The sequence below is a fragment of the Phyllostomus hastatus genome, unplaced genomic scaffold (genome assembly GCF_019186645.2).
Source record: "Phyllostomus hastatus isolate PE091 unplaced genomic scaffold, TTU_PhHast_1.1 phas_contig_254, whole genome shotgun sequence".
NCBI lineage: Eukaryota > Metazoa > Chordata > Mammalia > Chiroptera > Phyllostomidae > Phyllostomus > Phyllostomus hastatus.
This window is the reverse complement of record NW_025333810.1, coordinates 6775046-6788836: the sequence shown is the minus strand read 5'-3', so window position 1 is coordinate 6788836 and position 13791 is coordinate 6775046. Positions and strand designations below refer to the sequence as shown.

The following is a 13791-nucleotide window of genomic DNA, read 5'->3' as shown; positions in this document are numbered from 1 at the left end:
AGTCCAAAACTTTATTAAAAAGAGAAGGAGGAAAAGGTGTGTGTGTGTGTGTGTGTGTGTGTGATTTTAATATAAAAGCCATAGCATCTTACAATTTTACATTCTTATCAGTGGAGAAAGGATGGATTATTAAAAGGAGGACAACTGGGTGGCCAGTTGAAGGGAGAAACCATAAGAGCCCCATCTCATAGCTTATTCTCAAATCAATTCCAGCTATAATGTATTGTATTCTTCCTTTTTTAGAAACATTGAATATTTGAAGAAAAAATAGATGAATATTTCAAAATAGATCAAAAAACTTTCAAAAAGTGACAGTAAAGTCAAAATCCATGTAGGGAAAAACTAATCAATTTGATCATAAAAAATTAAATGTCTACATGGTAAACAAAAAAGCAAAAGCATTTTATTAAAAATTGAAAAATGAATCACAAACTGGTAAATGTCATATTTTAACATGTATTAGACAATGTGCCACTTTACTGTAAAACAGCTCTTAACAATACAGGAAAATCAGAAATGTGAGCAAAGGATGTGAAGAGGCAAGTCATAAAAAGAAACACAAATGGGTAATAATTACATACACAAATGCTTGTCCTCTAGTAATTAAAGAAAGGCACATTTAAATAATAACCATTTTCTGTATAAAATGATAATGTTTAAAAGATAAACTTACATTGTCATTCAAAGTGAAAAGAAAGTAGCTCTCAGTTCTGAGATGGTATAAAATATAACAACTTTTTTCATGTACTAGGAATTGTAAATAATTTCAATGAACATAGAGGTGCTTATGTTCTTTCAAATTAGTGTTTCAGGTTTCTTCAGATAAATTCCCAGAAGTGGAATTGCTAGGTCATAAGGCAATTTCATGTTTAGTATTTTGAGGTATCTCCATACTGCTTTCCACAGTGGCTGCACCAATCTGCATCCCCACCAGCAGTGCAAAAGGGCTCCCCTTTCTCCACATCCTTGCCAGCAGGTTGTTTATTGATTTATTGAAGCAAACATAACACAATGTCACAAAACAGCATGTATTAGCCTGCCTGGAGAACAGCAACAATCCAACAACCACATTTAGAAGGTCTCCCCATGGCCTATGTTGTGGCTTACAGAAGAGAAGAAATGTGGCCTGAGGGACGATATGACTCTAAAAGGCTTCCAAGAGAATTTGCACCTCCTTGAAGTCACCCCAGTGATGGATACCATAGAGAAGTTAATACTGTGCCAAAGAAACCACCACTGCTAGACAGACCTGGTGAAGCTACAATAGATATTATGGTCATGCTGACTTCTGAGACTAGGACAAGGGCTGCAGTTTTTCTCATGATCAAAGAAGTGGTCCACCTCACAGAGGAGATGAATCTGGCTATAAGTGGACAAGAGATGATCATTCTGGAAGTTGTCAGCCTGAGTACAGTGACATGAGAGATGGCTTTAGAAGAAAAGGTTTCTATGTTTCTCATTACATAAGAGACCAGTCTCCTCATAAAATAGAAACTCCTTTTTTTTCAGAGACTCACCTGTAGGCAGATCTGGCTCCAGTGTCAGTAATAGGAGCTACTCTCCAGAAAGAAGCAAAACTTACTCTTTCCATCAGTTCAACACAGAAGTAAAGAGAGATCTGTTCATTCTTCAAAAACACCAAGGGGCACTTCACCTTAAAGTTTTTCAACTGTTCCTTCATCAAAGGTATTAGACAAACCCAGTAAGTTATCTAAAGAGGAAGTCGCTGAGGCTGCAAACAAGTAGGCTGCTGAAAAGCTAGACAAGGCAGATGAATGTGAAATTACCTGAAATTTCTGAGTATGAGGCAGGATGCACAGCACCTTTGTGCATTGACCAGCCAGGAGAACCTGAGTCAAATGCAATAGATGGCATAGAAGTATTAAAGACGGTCAGTTAAACAGTAGCTCTAAAGCAGTGATTTTCAACTTTTTTCATCTCATGGCACACATAAACTAATTACTAAAATTTTGTGGCACACCCAAATATTTATTTTTTGATGATCTGACGAAAATAGGTCTAATTGCATATAATTTTGATTCATTCACATTAGATGGGTATTGTGGTGTTGGGTGTTGTCATTTTTTAAATTTAACAGTCTGAGGGAGAAGAGGTCAGTGTCACTGAATAAATAGTCAGGTGTTGAATGTTTTAAACATTCATGTATCACATCAATGTGCCTGCTGTAGCACACTGGTTGAAAATCGCTGCTCTAAAGCAATAGCATCAAAAACAAAAGAGATGGAACAGTTTTACCGATAACACTGTGAAACGTTAGGGATGGTTGTGAAAATTCTGACTGAAAAAAAGATTCTTTATTCGAAAAGTCTCTACAGTTTGCATCGAGACAGAATGTACGTGAAATAGGTGAGCGATGTATTGAATAACTCAAGCATTCCCTTGCAGAATGTGACACTTTTAGTCAAGACTTTGGAGAGCCTTTTTAGAAATTTACTTGATCCGATAAAAATAATGTTTCTAGATTTTGTCCCATGGATTGTGTAAATCTGTCATATTTGAATTTTTATGATGAAGAGAAGTACTTTATGATAGTTTATCACCTTTCCAATATCAAATAAACATCTAAAATACTTTTAAGATATTTAATTAGAATTTTAAAAGATTTTATTTATTTTTAGAAAGAGGAAAGGAGGGAGAAAGAGAAGGAGAGAATCATCAATATGTGGTTGCCTAATTAGAATATTTTGTCTACATATAAAGCCTGCTGATCCATACTTATTTTATACCCCCCTACTTAAAATGATGAGTCAAATAACATTTCAAGTGCTGGAGAACAACTTTCCGTATTTACTCATGTTCTATAGTCTTCTATAGTGTGACTTGTTTGGTCACACTACTGTAACTTTTAGAGATGATTCCACTTCAACACTTACGGGACTTTTGCATTGTATAGTCAATAATACCACATGAAAATCTTAGAATTCTAAGTAGTGATTTTATTGACTTGTTGCCTGCTTGTTTCAGGCTTTGTAAGTTTTAATATGTTTAAGTATAAGATCCAAATAAAACGAATACCTTAATATCTTAGAAGGTATTTGCTTTGAGGATAAGTGCTCACAGTGGTAGGTAGAACATTTAAATCTCTTAAAAGACACCTCATAATAAAATGCGTTCCAAGTAGAAAAAGAAAGAAAGAAAATGACAGGTATTATATATTTTAAAAATAAGTTAGAGGCAGAGTTTTTAGGTGGGGTGGTCAAGGAAGTACTCTCTGAGGAAACGATCTTTAAACAGACCTAAATGAAGAGAGGGAACGAGCCATGTAGAAATATGTAGGAGAAGAATTTCCAAGGCAGAACTAAGCATAAGTCATAATGTCAAACTAGGTGGCCAGTGATTGGGGCTCACTGAGAGGCCAAAGGAAGGTAAGGGCCACCTTTTGCAGGGCTTGTAGATGATGGACAAGAATTTAGTAATTTTGTTTGTTTAACAGGAGAGTAATGTGATCTTAATGATACTTTAAAAGGATCAACCTGACTTCTCTGTGGGGAAAAGGAGGAAGCCTCCTATACGAAGTAGACCATCGCAAGCTGCTGAGGCAAAAGATAGTAGTGATTTGATCTAGAGTGACAGTGGTGAATGAGGTGAGAAGGACTGGAGTCAGCACGTTTAAAGATTAAACCAGAAATACCTATTAAATGACATGTGAAATGTTCATGTTAAATTAAAAACATTATCCATCATATGATTTTTACCTTGATAAAAATAATAATAAAGGTATGCGTGCAATAAAAAGATACATGCAAAAGTGATAAAATTTTTATGTCTGGGTGTAGGTTGGCATGAATTTTATTTTTTTTACTTTGAATTTTCTGTTTGTTATAAAATAAGTTGTTTTTTGTTTTTGCTAAGAGGAAAAATTGTTTTAGAAAAAAAACACAATAGAATGGATTTAATTAGGGATACAGCCATACATATCTTTCTAGATCACTAAATCTGTTCACAGCATTAATTTGGCAGTTCTAGAGCACTATCAAAATTCTGCCATTCTATATTTCTCCAAACATCTTTCTAAAGTAATGATGCTGAAATGGTCCAGAGTATGTAGATTCAAACTAGTTTGTGAAACTCATAACACAGCAATTCAAACGTAATTCTTTCCAGCATTTAAAAAGGGTGGTATGGAGGGGTTACGTCAATGACATGACCAGCTGCCAAACCTAAATCCAGCTAAACCCAGCTAGATCCAGGTCAGAAAAAAAAATTACTTAACGTCAATCCCTTCAGAAACTGTCCAGGCCCTTTTCTCTCCCCCGGCTATGCTGATTCCTGGAACAGTTCCTTGCCCCATCCTGGGCAAGGAAGTAAGGCATTTTCCCCTTACCTAGGATGGGTTGCATTCCAGTACCCCAACCCTCCTGCCCTATTCTATACAACCCTGCAGTGCCTGCCACATGGTGCTGAGGAGGATGTCCACGCCCACGACACCCCTCTTCTGTAAATTCCCCCACGAACTCTCGAGGTAATGATGGAATTGTCAGCCTCTTTCTTTGGTCTCTTGGCCCAGAAAATTTTCCCAACAAGTGGCCAATATGCACTTTATTAGAATAACAGTTTAATATTTGTATTAGCTATCTATTGTAGCATAACAAATTACCCCCAAATCATCAGTTCAAGGCAACCTTTATTATCTAATAGTTTCTGTAGTTCAAGGATTTGGAAATGGCTCTGGCTCAGGGTCTCTCATAAAGTTGCAGTCAAGATTCCATTGGGTTTGATTCAGTCTGGAGGACGGACTTCAAGATAGCTCACTTAGCTAACTGTCGGCGGGGAGGGGCGGGGGGATGTCTCCTTTTGCTTCTATGCTGTCTGGTGTCAATTCCTTATCAGATGGCACTTTCCATTAGTGTCCTTATGACAGGACAGCTGACTCCTCTCCCCAAGCAAATGATCAGCGGAGAGAAAAGAGGTCTTTTATGAGTAATTGTGCCTCATCAATTCTGAAACATTCTATTCTCTAGAAGTAAATCACTAAATCCAACCCCACAAGAAGGGATTTGACTCCATCTTTTGAAGGGAGGATTATCAAACAATTTGTGTTCATGTTGTAAAATCACAACAATTAAACTACTGCATAACAATTAATAGGTAAAGGATATAGGAGGCACTAAAAGTTAATAATTAGAAAAAATTTACACATTTATTAATAGAATGATATGGATTAAATTTTCTACTTAGCAAAGAAATTTGAAATATTAGTTTCTTTGAAAAGAATTATACAATAGAAAATTTATAACCATGAAATAGTTTAATAAATATTCTTAAAAGATTTAGTCATTATTTAGTTAGACTTGAGTTGAAATACACGTGAAGAATAGCAGACTTTTCCAACAGTTTTCAAGAGCTGTCACAGAATAATCTGACCTGCTAAGCAAAAGTAGGTAACAAGCACATCATTTATTTCTATTCATATTTTACTCAGAAAATCTGACACTGAATGAGTTCAGCTCACGGGATAAAATAAAAATGCATTTTATTCAAGAATTTGCACAGCAGCTTTTATTAAATACCCACTAGGGGCAAGTCACTGTCTTAGGTCCTGTGATGCCACAATATATCATTTTCAAAGATGGAATTTGAAGGTAGTTGAAGTGTTTCATTTTTAAAATATAAAGATGGACCAATAAAAAGTTTTCACTGGAAGTTTTAATATGTAGTACTCCAAGCCCTTCTACTTGTACTTTTTTTTTTTTTTTCATAATTTGGGGGTAGGGTAATGTGCCATTTATTTTTCAAAATAAACTCTAAAACCTTTTCATTCTTTACTCTGACTTTCCTAACATACACACACACACCCACACACACTTTGGGATTTGAAGTGTACTTGCATAAAATTTATTCAATAATATAAGAGGTTTGACTTTTTTATTCTATGAAGTATATTTCACATCTCCTTCAAGGATTGATGGTATTCTGTTTGCTGAGGTCTATATTTGTGCCACTAAGTGTTCTCTGCCAAAGACATGTTGTATGCTTCTATTTGTTGAGATCCATCATGTAATGTATAGTCTGAGTGGAGGTTCTGAATGAATTCCCCCACCCCACAATAAGGAAACATCTTTATTTTACACTTGTTTATGAAACGGAAAACACCCCTACTCCTTTCTCACACTTTATTGTTTTAACTTGGAATATAAAAGCTATAAACATATTTCTTTGAAAACTTGTCTGCCATTTCATTTTGTGGCAAGGCAAAATTAATAGTTTAGCTGTATCTGGTTCAAGACTTAATATTATTTTTGGTCACCACTTCTACACTTCAGAGTTCTTAATTTTCATGACTGTCTCTGTGATCTGCCCTTTGGTTGGTTTGATCTTAAACTGCAGCAGGAGTGGGAGAAGGGTTGTGAATTCTTCCTTACATAAATATGGCCTGCAGTTGCCTTTCCTATAGAATTCATGGGTAGCTATTTTGCTCAAAAAATGTTCTGTAGAATCAACTGATTTTTATATTTTAGAGAAGTACTTTTAGCTAAACTACTCTTTATTCTTTTGTGAATAAACTAACAGTTTTTATTTTTTATGTTTTTAATATTTTCCTAGATCTCTTGAAATAAATTTTAACTAAAACCCACCAAGGCACTTTTAAGTGTAGCAGTCTTTCCATGTTGATTTCATTTGGAATATAAGCTTTCTTGATTTGTTGTCTTATGTCTTTTCAGGTGAGGGGTCAAAATGTTTTTCTTTCTACTAATTCTTTTCAATATTATTTATATTTTCATTCATTCTTGTATAGTCTTAGTGTTATTTTTTCTTACCCTCAACTTACTGATCTTTCAGGAGAAATATGTTTCAGAGAAGACTTGGGTTAGATATTGTAATTTCTGATTTTTAAACTGTATTACTTTTAAAAATGAACTAATTTATTTTCAGGAATTTTTTAGCACAGTTTTGAGTTCGCACACAGAAATTTGAGGGAAGTACAGAGATTTCCATATGCTCCCTTCCCCCAGGGGTGCATAGCTTCCTCCCATTACCAACATCCTGGGCCGGAGCGGTGCACTTGTTACAACTGATGGACTTACACTGACACATTGTCCTCACCCAGAGTCCACAGATTAGAGTTCACTCTTGGCGTTGTATACTCTGTGGGTTTAGGTTAATATGTTTTAAATATAAAAATGTGCAAAAGTCACAAGACTTATCTGGTGCTTATTATGAACAGAAACATTTCCAGATTGATGTATTTGAAGTTTACATTAGTTAAATTCTCATTTGTAGTTTTTAATATTAAGACTTTATTTCCTTAATCAGAATTGCTCTTCCATATAGTACAAAACTTGTGAAAATTTGTGGACTATTTGAAGTTGCTAGCCCATTGGTAGACATGGGCGTTTTAAAAGGATTTGAATTAGAAAACTTTACTGGATACTATCTTAAAAAATGAGCATTTTCTTTAGGTTACATTTGTCCCTTTGTGGTTAGTACATACAGAACACCTTGGATGCTTTTTTTAAATCTACCATTTGGTCCAGATTTTCTATGTAGAAGAAGACTTTGAACAGCAATTTGGTACAAAGATATAGCCACCTCTGTATAGAAAGTATGCTGTTTTTATTTTGATTTTTTAATTTAGTTTTTTTTTTTTCCGTCTGTGGGGGGAGGTTTGGAGGAGGTATTTAGACATGGAGGGGACACTGAATCGATGTTGCATGAATTCCCACTGCAGTTACTAGGTGGTCAGCTATATCGTATGTAGAGTATTAAAACCCAGTCATTACTATGTGCTTTATGATTATATTTTAAAGCTAATACAGGTCCTTCACTCATCATTGCACTTATTCGTTCGAAACCAAATGTAAATACAGTGAAGGCTGGGGATGAAAGGTGGAATTGCACTAACAGGTCCTGATTGGCTAACGCAAGTCAGGAGACGACCTTCAGGCTCTAAGAGCAGCTCCTACAGCGTCCTTAGCAACCAGTCCCGGTCCCCAGCGACCCCGAGGGCTGCGGTGAGTGCCTACCAGTTCTTGCTTCTGAGGACCTGAGAGTTACCACACTCACTATTCCAGGATAGCCGGGAGACCGACAAACACCTATGGGGGCACTCAGTCTCCTTTTTTAGGGTTCGATAGCTCTGCGTATCGGAAGAAGACTCCACTACTCGCGCCCCTAGGCCAGGCCTACCATCTCAGCCCCTCCTAAGATTCTTAAGGGTCTAGCGTGGAAACAATCCTGCGAAGGCGTGAACGGAAAAGAGAGGGGCGGGGGTCAGTCATCAGGTCATCTGATAGGGAAATAGGTTTTTATTTTTTCATGGGAAGACCAAATGAGGTGGGGGGAACTTTCTTATTGCTATCGATAGGGGAATTCTTTTAATTTCCTCTGGACAGGGACTGGCTTTTCCTCTGTCAACCTTTAAATTCAGAAGCCAGCTTGCCTCACTGGACAGTTTTCAAGTCCTTCTATAGTTGGTGAAATTGCCTCCCACCTTTCTCTGTCTCTCCCTCTCTCAAAAATTTTAAGTATGTGTGTGGGGGGACGGGAAGGTGCCTTGAAGATGTAAAACCCAAGGATTTTTAAAAGGCAATTAATTAATCTAGAGAAGAGGGTACAAGTTATCCACTAAGAAAAATTTCTAGAAGTAAAGGTGATGGTAGGATTCCCTTATTTAAGTTCTCCCAACAATATATAGCTGAACGAATTATACTTTTTTTGGTGATCTTTGGTCAAATTATCTTGTGTTCCTTAAGGTTGTAGTCTAAATCTTGTATTCCCTAATGCTGGTTAACTATCCAAAAGCTCCTAATTTTAACATTGCTAGATAATTTTAACATTGTCTAGTTCTCAGAAATTGTTTTTTGATATGTACTTTTCTAACCTTGTTTTAATTGAAGCTTAAAAAATGTACTGGGGATTAATGTTAAAACCTTTTGTTTTTCTTTTTTAAAAATTCTGGGTCTATGCCAGGTGGGAAATGAACTGCCAAACATCCAAGCAGCTCTCTGGAGCCGTTTCATCAGCTGAAACATATCTCCTTAGTGTGTAAATGTTCTTTGCTCTGATGCTCCACATAAATCTTTAGGTTCAAGGTGAGTACTAGATTTTTATTTCAGTAAAAACTATTCCCCATGAAACCTTGTGATCTTGATAAATAATGCTATGTTCTCTTGAACAGCTGACTCATAATCAGAATCATTCGTTATCATGATTAATTTGGTAAGCTTTCCTCTCTCAAAGTTCATTGTACATCCAGGGCTCCTAGTAAAAGTGCCTCGTCATAACAAGTGCTTAATAAATACTTTGGGTAGAGCTATCAATTAGAATTTCCCAAACTGTTCTGTGCATATGATTCTAGGAGATAGTGTTCTAAAGATTTCTCTGGTCAAATTTAGGAACAGCTGTGTGTCCTACTGTTACTCAGGGAGATTGTCAGCACACAGGACCTTATTAACAAGTCTGAGGCATCTCATAGTATGCACACCTTTAACTCTGTTCAGTGAAATGTTTCCCAAACTTATTTCTCAACAAAAAGTTTTTAGGAGATAATACATCCCAGGAATCTGTATTCCACAAAATACATTTTGGGAATTACCATTTAAACTAAATATTGTGCTCTTTATTTATGCTTATATTTCCATAAAACCAAATGAATTGATTTCTTTATCATGTAAAACTATATTTTTCAGATGATATGATGTTGCTTAAATAAAAGTGCTAAGGAATCCAATAGCAAACTAGTCAATCTAATAAAAAGTTTAACAAGGTTGCAGTATGTAAGGTCTATATTCAAAAATCAGTTCACAGTAGCAATTAGCAAACAGAAAAGAAAATAAACTAAGAAAAAGTCCACTTATAATAGCATCAAAAAGAATGAAATACTTATGAATAAATTTAACAAAGTGTAAAGTATACTTTGAAAATTACAAAACATTGTTGAAAGAGATTAAAGAAGGCAAAATAAGTGGAAAGGCATCCTATTCTCATGGATAAGAATACATAATATTAAGATAGCAATGCTCCCCAAATTGATCTACACATTCAGTATAATCCCTATTGAAATTCTAGCTGATCTCTGAAGAAATTGATAAGCTGGTCCTAAAATTCACATGGCAATTTTACCTTGAATCTGGAATAGAAGAAACAATCTCGGAAAAGAAATACAAAGTTGGAAGACTCACATTTCTCAATTTCAAAAATTACTACCGAGGGCAGTAATCAAGACAGTGTGGGACTGGTATGAAGATAGCTATATAGCAATGAAATAGAACTGAGAAACTAGAAATAAGCCCTCACATTTGTGGTAGATTGCTTTTTGATAAGAGTGCTAAAATAATTCAAGAAAAAAAATTTTTTTTCCCAACAAATGGTTCTGGAACCATTGGATATCAATATGCAAGAGAATGAAGTTGGAATACTATATATGCTAATATTAACTCAAATGGATCAAAAACTTAAATGTAAGAGCTAAAACTAGAAAACCCTTAGAAGTAAACAGGTATAAACCTTTCTGATGTGGATTTAGGCTGTGGTTTCTTCGACATGACAACAAAAGCATATACAACTAAAGAAAAAATAGACTCAACAGACTTCATCAAAATTATAAACATAGCTCTTTGAAGCATTCCATCAATAAAATGAAAAGACAACTCACAAATTGTGGTAAAATTTTGGAAATCACACATCTGTAAAGGGATTTGTATCTAAATATATAAAAACCATTTGTTAAAGAACAAGTCAATTGGATAAATTTGAAAATCTAATTGGCTTTATTAAGTGATTCATCCCATCTAGCACTTTGAAAGGAGCTCCAAGAGTTGTACAAAAGATTTATGTAGGAAGAAGGGTGGGGCAAGGGAGCTATTAACAAAACAAAACAAAAAAAGATTTTTCAATCAGGACATCTTCTTTTGAGGGGAAAGGCATATGCAAGGTTGTTTTTGTTTGTCTGTTTTCATGTGGATTGCCTCCTCTGTCTTTGAGGAGGTGGGGATGGACAGGGATGGTGTGACAGATTACCTCACTGATACTGACCATAATATTCCAGGTTCATTAAAATTGTATTTTTGAGAGAGTTTGACACACAAGTTAAGTCAGGTATTACATGCAGATCTGGTATCGTAAACTTTAGCAAAAATGCTAAAATTTTACTTGCAACTTAAAAATTTGCAAGCCCACTCATTTTGGGCTTGTGGTTTTCTTTCAACATTGCAACTCAATAAAAAAAGATAAAACAATTAAAAAAGGAAAAAAGATCTGAATAGATATTTCTTTAAAAGAGATGTATAAATGTCTGGTAAACACATGGAAAGATGATTACTATCATTAGCTATCAGGGAAATTCAAATCAAAACCACTTCATATCTGTTTGGATATCTGTAATCAAAAGGATAGCAAGTGTTAGTGAGCATGTGGAGTAATTGGAACCTCTAACACTGCTGGTGAGAATGTAAGATAGTGCAGCAACTTTGGAAAACAATCTGGCAGTTCCTCAAATGGTTAAAGATACAGTAGCCACATTGTTCAGCAATTCCTCTCCTAGGTATATACTCAAGAAACTTGGAAACATGTATATACACATAAAGTTGCACATGATGTTAATAGCATGAATAAGCCTGAACTCACTCAGACTTCTTGGGTTCTAGGATCTCTGTGGCAGCTAGCCACAGGTAAGACAAGTTTATACTTTTATTTATAGAACATAAACTTTCATGGCCACGTATTTATCACTGTATGTGTGTATGTGAGGCGTGAGAGCAAATACTGAAAACATCACTTTTTTACAAGAAGTCCAGGAGAGAATATAGAAACCAATTCTTTGAAAAGAATAACTTTTACAGTTTTTTACAAATATGTATTTATATATACATATTTTTTAGAGAGGGGGTAGAAAAAGAGAGAAACATCAATGTGTTTTTGCCTCTCATGTGCCCCCCCACTGGGGACCTGGCCCACAACCCAGGCATGTGCCCTGACTGGGAATTGAACTGGTGACCCTTTGGTTCACAGGTCAGCACTCAATCCACTGAGCCACATCAGCCAGGGCTACAGTTTTCTTTTAGTACAGATTGCCTGTAATGACTTCACGTACCTGGTATGACATGGTCATTCAGCTAGTAGGTTGGTCATTCAAGCACTTCTCTGGCTATTCAGGCTTCCTTGTTTGATCAGTCATGCATCAATGAAATGTATATATCCTTCATATACTGCGAACATTGGGTGCTTCTAATTACTGCCAAGTTTATCCTGTGGCATAGTATGCTAAGTGCAACCAACCAGTGCCACAGTTTAAAATCTGTGGGCTGCCTTTCCTCAGCCAAGGCTAATGCTCTTCTAGTACATAGCACCTACACAGAGGTGTTTCATCAAGTTCAGGATGAAGGTTTTCATCAGTTATTACCTTAGAATAGTCATCAATGAATTTTTAGCAGATTTTTTAAATGTAGATGTTCAGATATTTTATACCATGAAGCTTCTTAAATTTCCACAGCCGATCTGAATATTTACATTCACATTTAGTGTTTAGGTCTTCATGATTCTTTTGCTCCTTCAGAAATGGCTCAAAGACTTTGATTTATGTTTATTTAAAATTATAAAAACACCATATTACTTGATAATTTTGTACTGAAAGGGTTCATGTTAAGTTATTGCAAATTTTAAGTATCCTGTTCATTAGATAAAGATATGTTCATTCTTTGAACTCAAGGCCAAAACAAAGAATTCAAGAATTCTATTGTGACAGATAGGTGTGAAACCCACCTTATTTATTTTTAATTTTAAGTACATTATTCATTACATCTTGTCATACTGTTATAGAATGTCATATTAATCAAATATTCCTCTTGGGCAATTTTTCCCCCTAAAATCACTTGGGGCCCTTGTTGGAAACTTCCCTGCCTGGTATCAGAAGCTGTAACCCCACCAAGGCTAAGGCTGAGGGAGTGGCCTTGGACTGTAAGCCAGCAAGGAGACAAAAGCTTATCTCCCTGGCAGGAGCACTGCTTCTGCTGCTTCATTCATAACTGAACTCCAAAGCTTGGCCGGTTAGCCAATGATGGGTAAGATTCCCCAAGGGGAGGGCAACCTAAGACAGGCATGATCACCTGGGAGGCCCCCAAGAAAGGACTTTGGGGGCTACAACAAAAGGGGGTGATAGACCCTCGCTCCTTGGCTTTAACATAGCCTGAGTCCTCATTGTCTGGGAGAAAATCTCCTTATCTCTTGGTTGCCTTAGTTCCCTTGCTCCACCTAAGCCTGCAACAATGACAGGGTGGTCCAGCTCTGTGCTGAAAAGGGTGGGTTCCTGGGATGATCAGGCCTAAGAAAGAATATGTAAAATCCTGTGAAACCTGCTTTGTTTAGAATGCTCTCAGTTGAATGATAAGGGTCCAAGGAAGAAGTAAGTTTGTTCTATAAAGTTTTACAGCTCTTTGACCCTGACTCAAAGTAGGCCCTCAGACTTCCTTGCTATCTATTGTTTGATTCTTACTTCCTAGCAATGAGTAATGAGCTTTTACCTGAATTCTTATTCAAACGACACCAATAAAAAGCCTCTCCCCACCAGGGAGGGTGGCTAAGGCGCTCCCCACGTGAGGAGTGGCCCTTATGTTCCTATTCCCCCACAGGACCTGGTTGTCTCTGTGTATGTTTTTAGCATGTTTTGACAAACATCCGCAGCCAAGATGGATACTGCTGGACCATATCCTCACCAGGCCCTATCATGGAATTCAGCACCTTGAAATGTGATAGTGTTGGTCTGTAGACCAGTCCTTTTCCTCTGGATTGCAATTTCTTAAGCGAAGGGTCAGGGTTTCTCTGCACATCTCTTAA

At 36.4% G+C, this 13791-nt stretch overlaps 1 protein-coding gene and 1 pseudogene across 1 annotated transcript in view; both read left to right on the top strand.

The window, feature by feature from the left end:
- Positions 1–1104: 1104 nt before the first annotated feature.
- On the top strand, positions 1105–2447 carry LOC123818132 (annotated as a pseudogene).
- A 6485-nt stretch (positions 2448–8932) lies between these two features.
- The window catches only part of TMEM232 (transmembrane protein 232), a 170154-nt gene continuing 165295 nt past the window's right edge, over positions 8933–13791 (top strand). The window contains exon 1 of the mRNA XM_045838057.1: positions 8933–9053. The gene's annotated coding sequence lies outside the window, so the exon portion shown is untranslated. The remainder of the gene's footprint in view (positions 9054–13791) is intronic.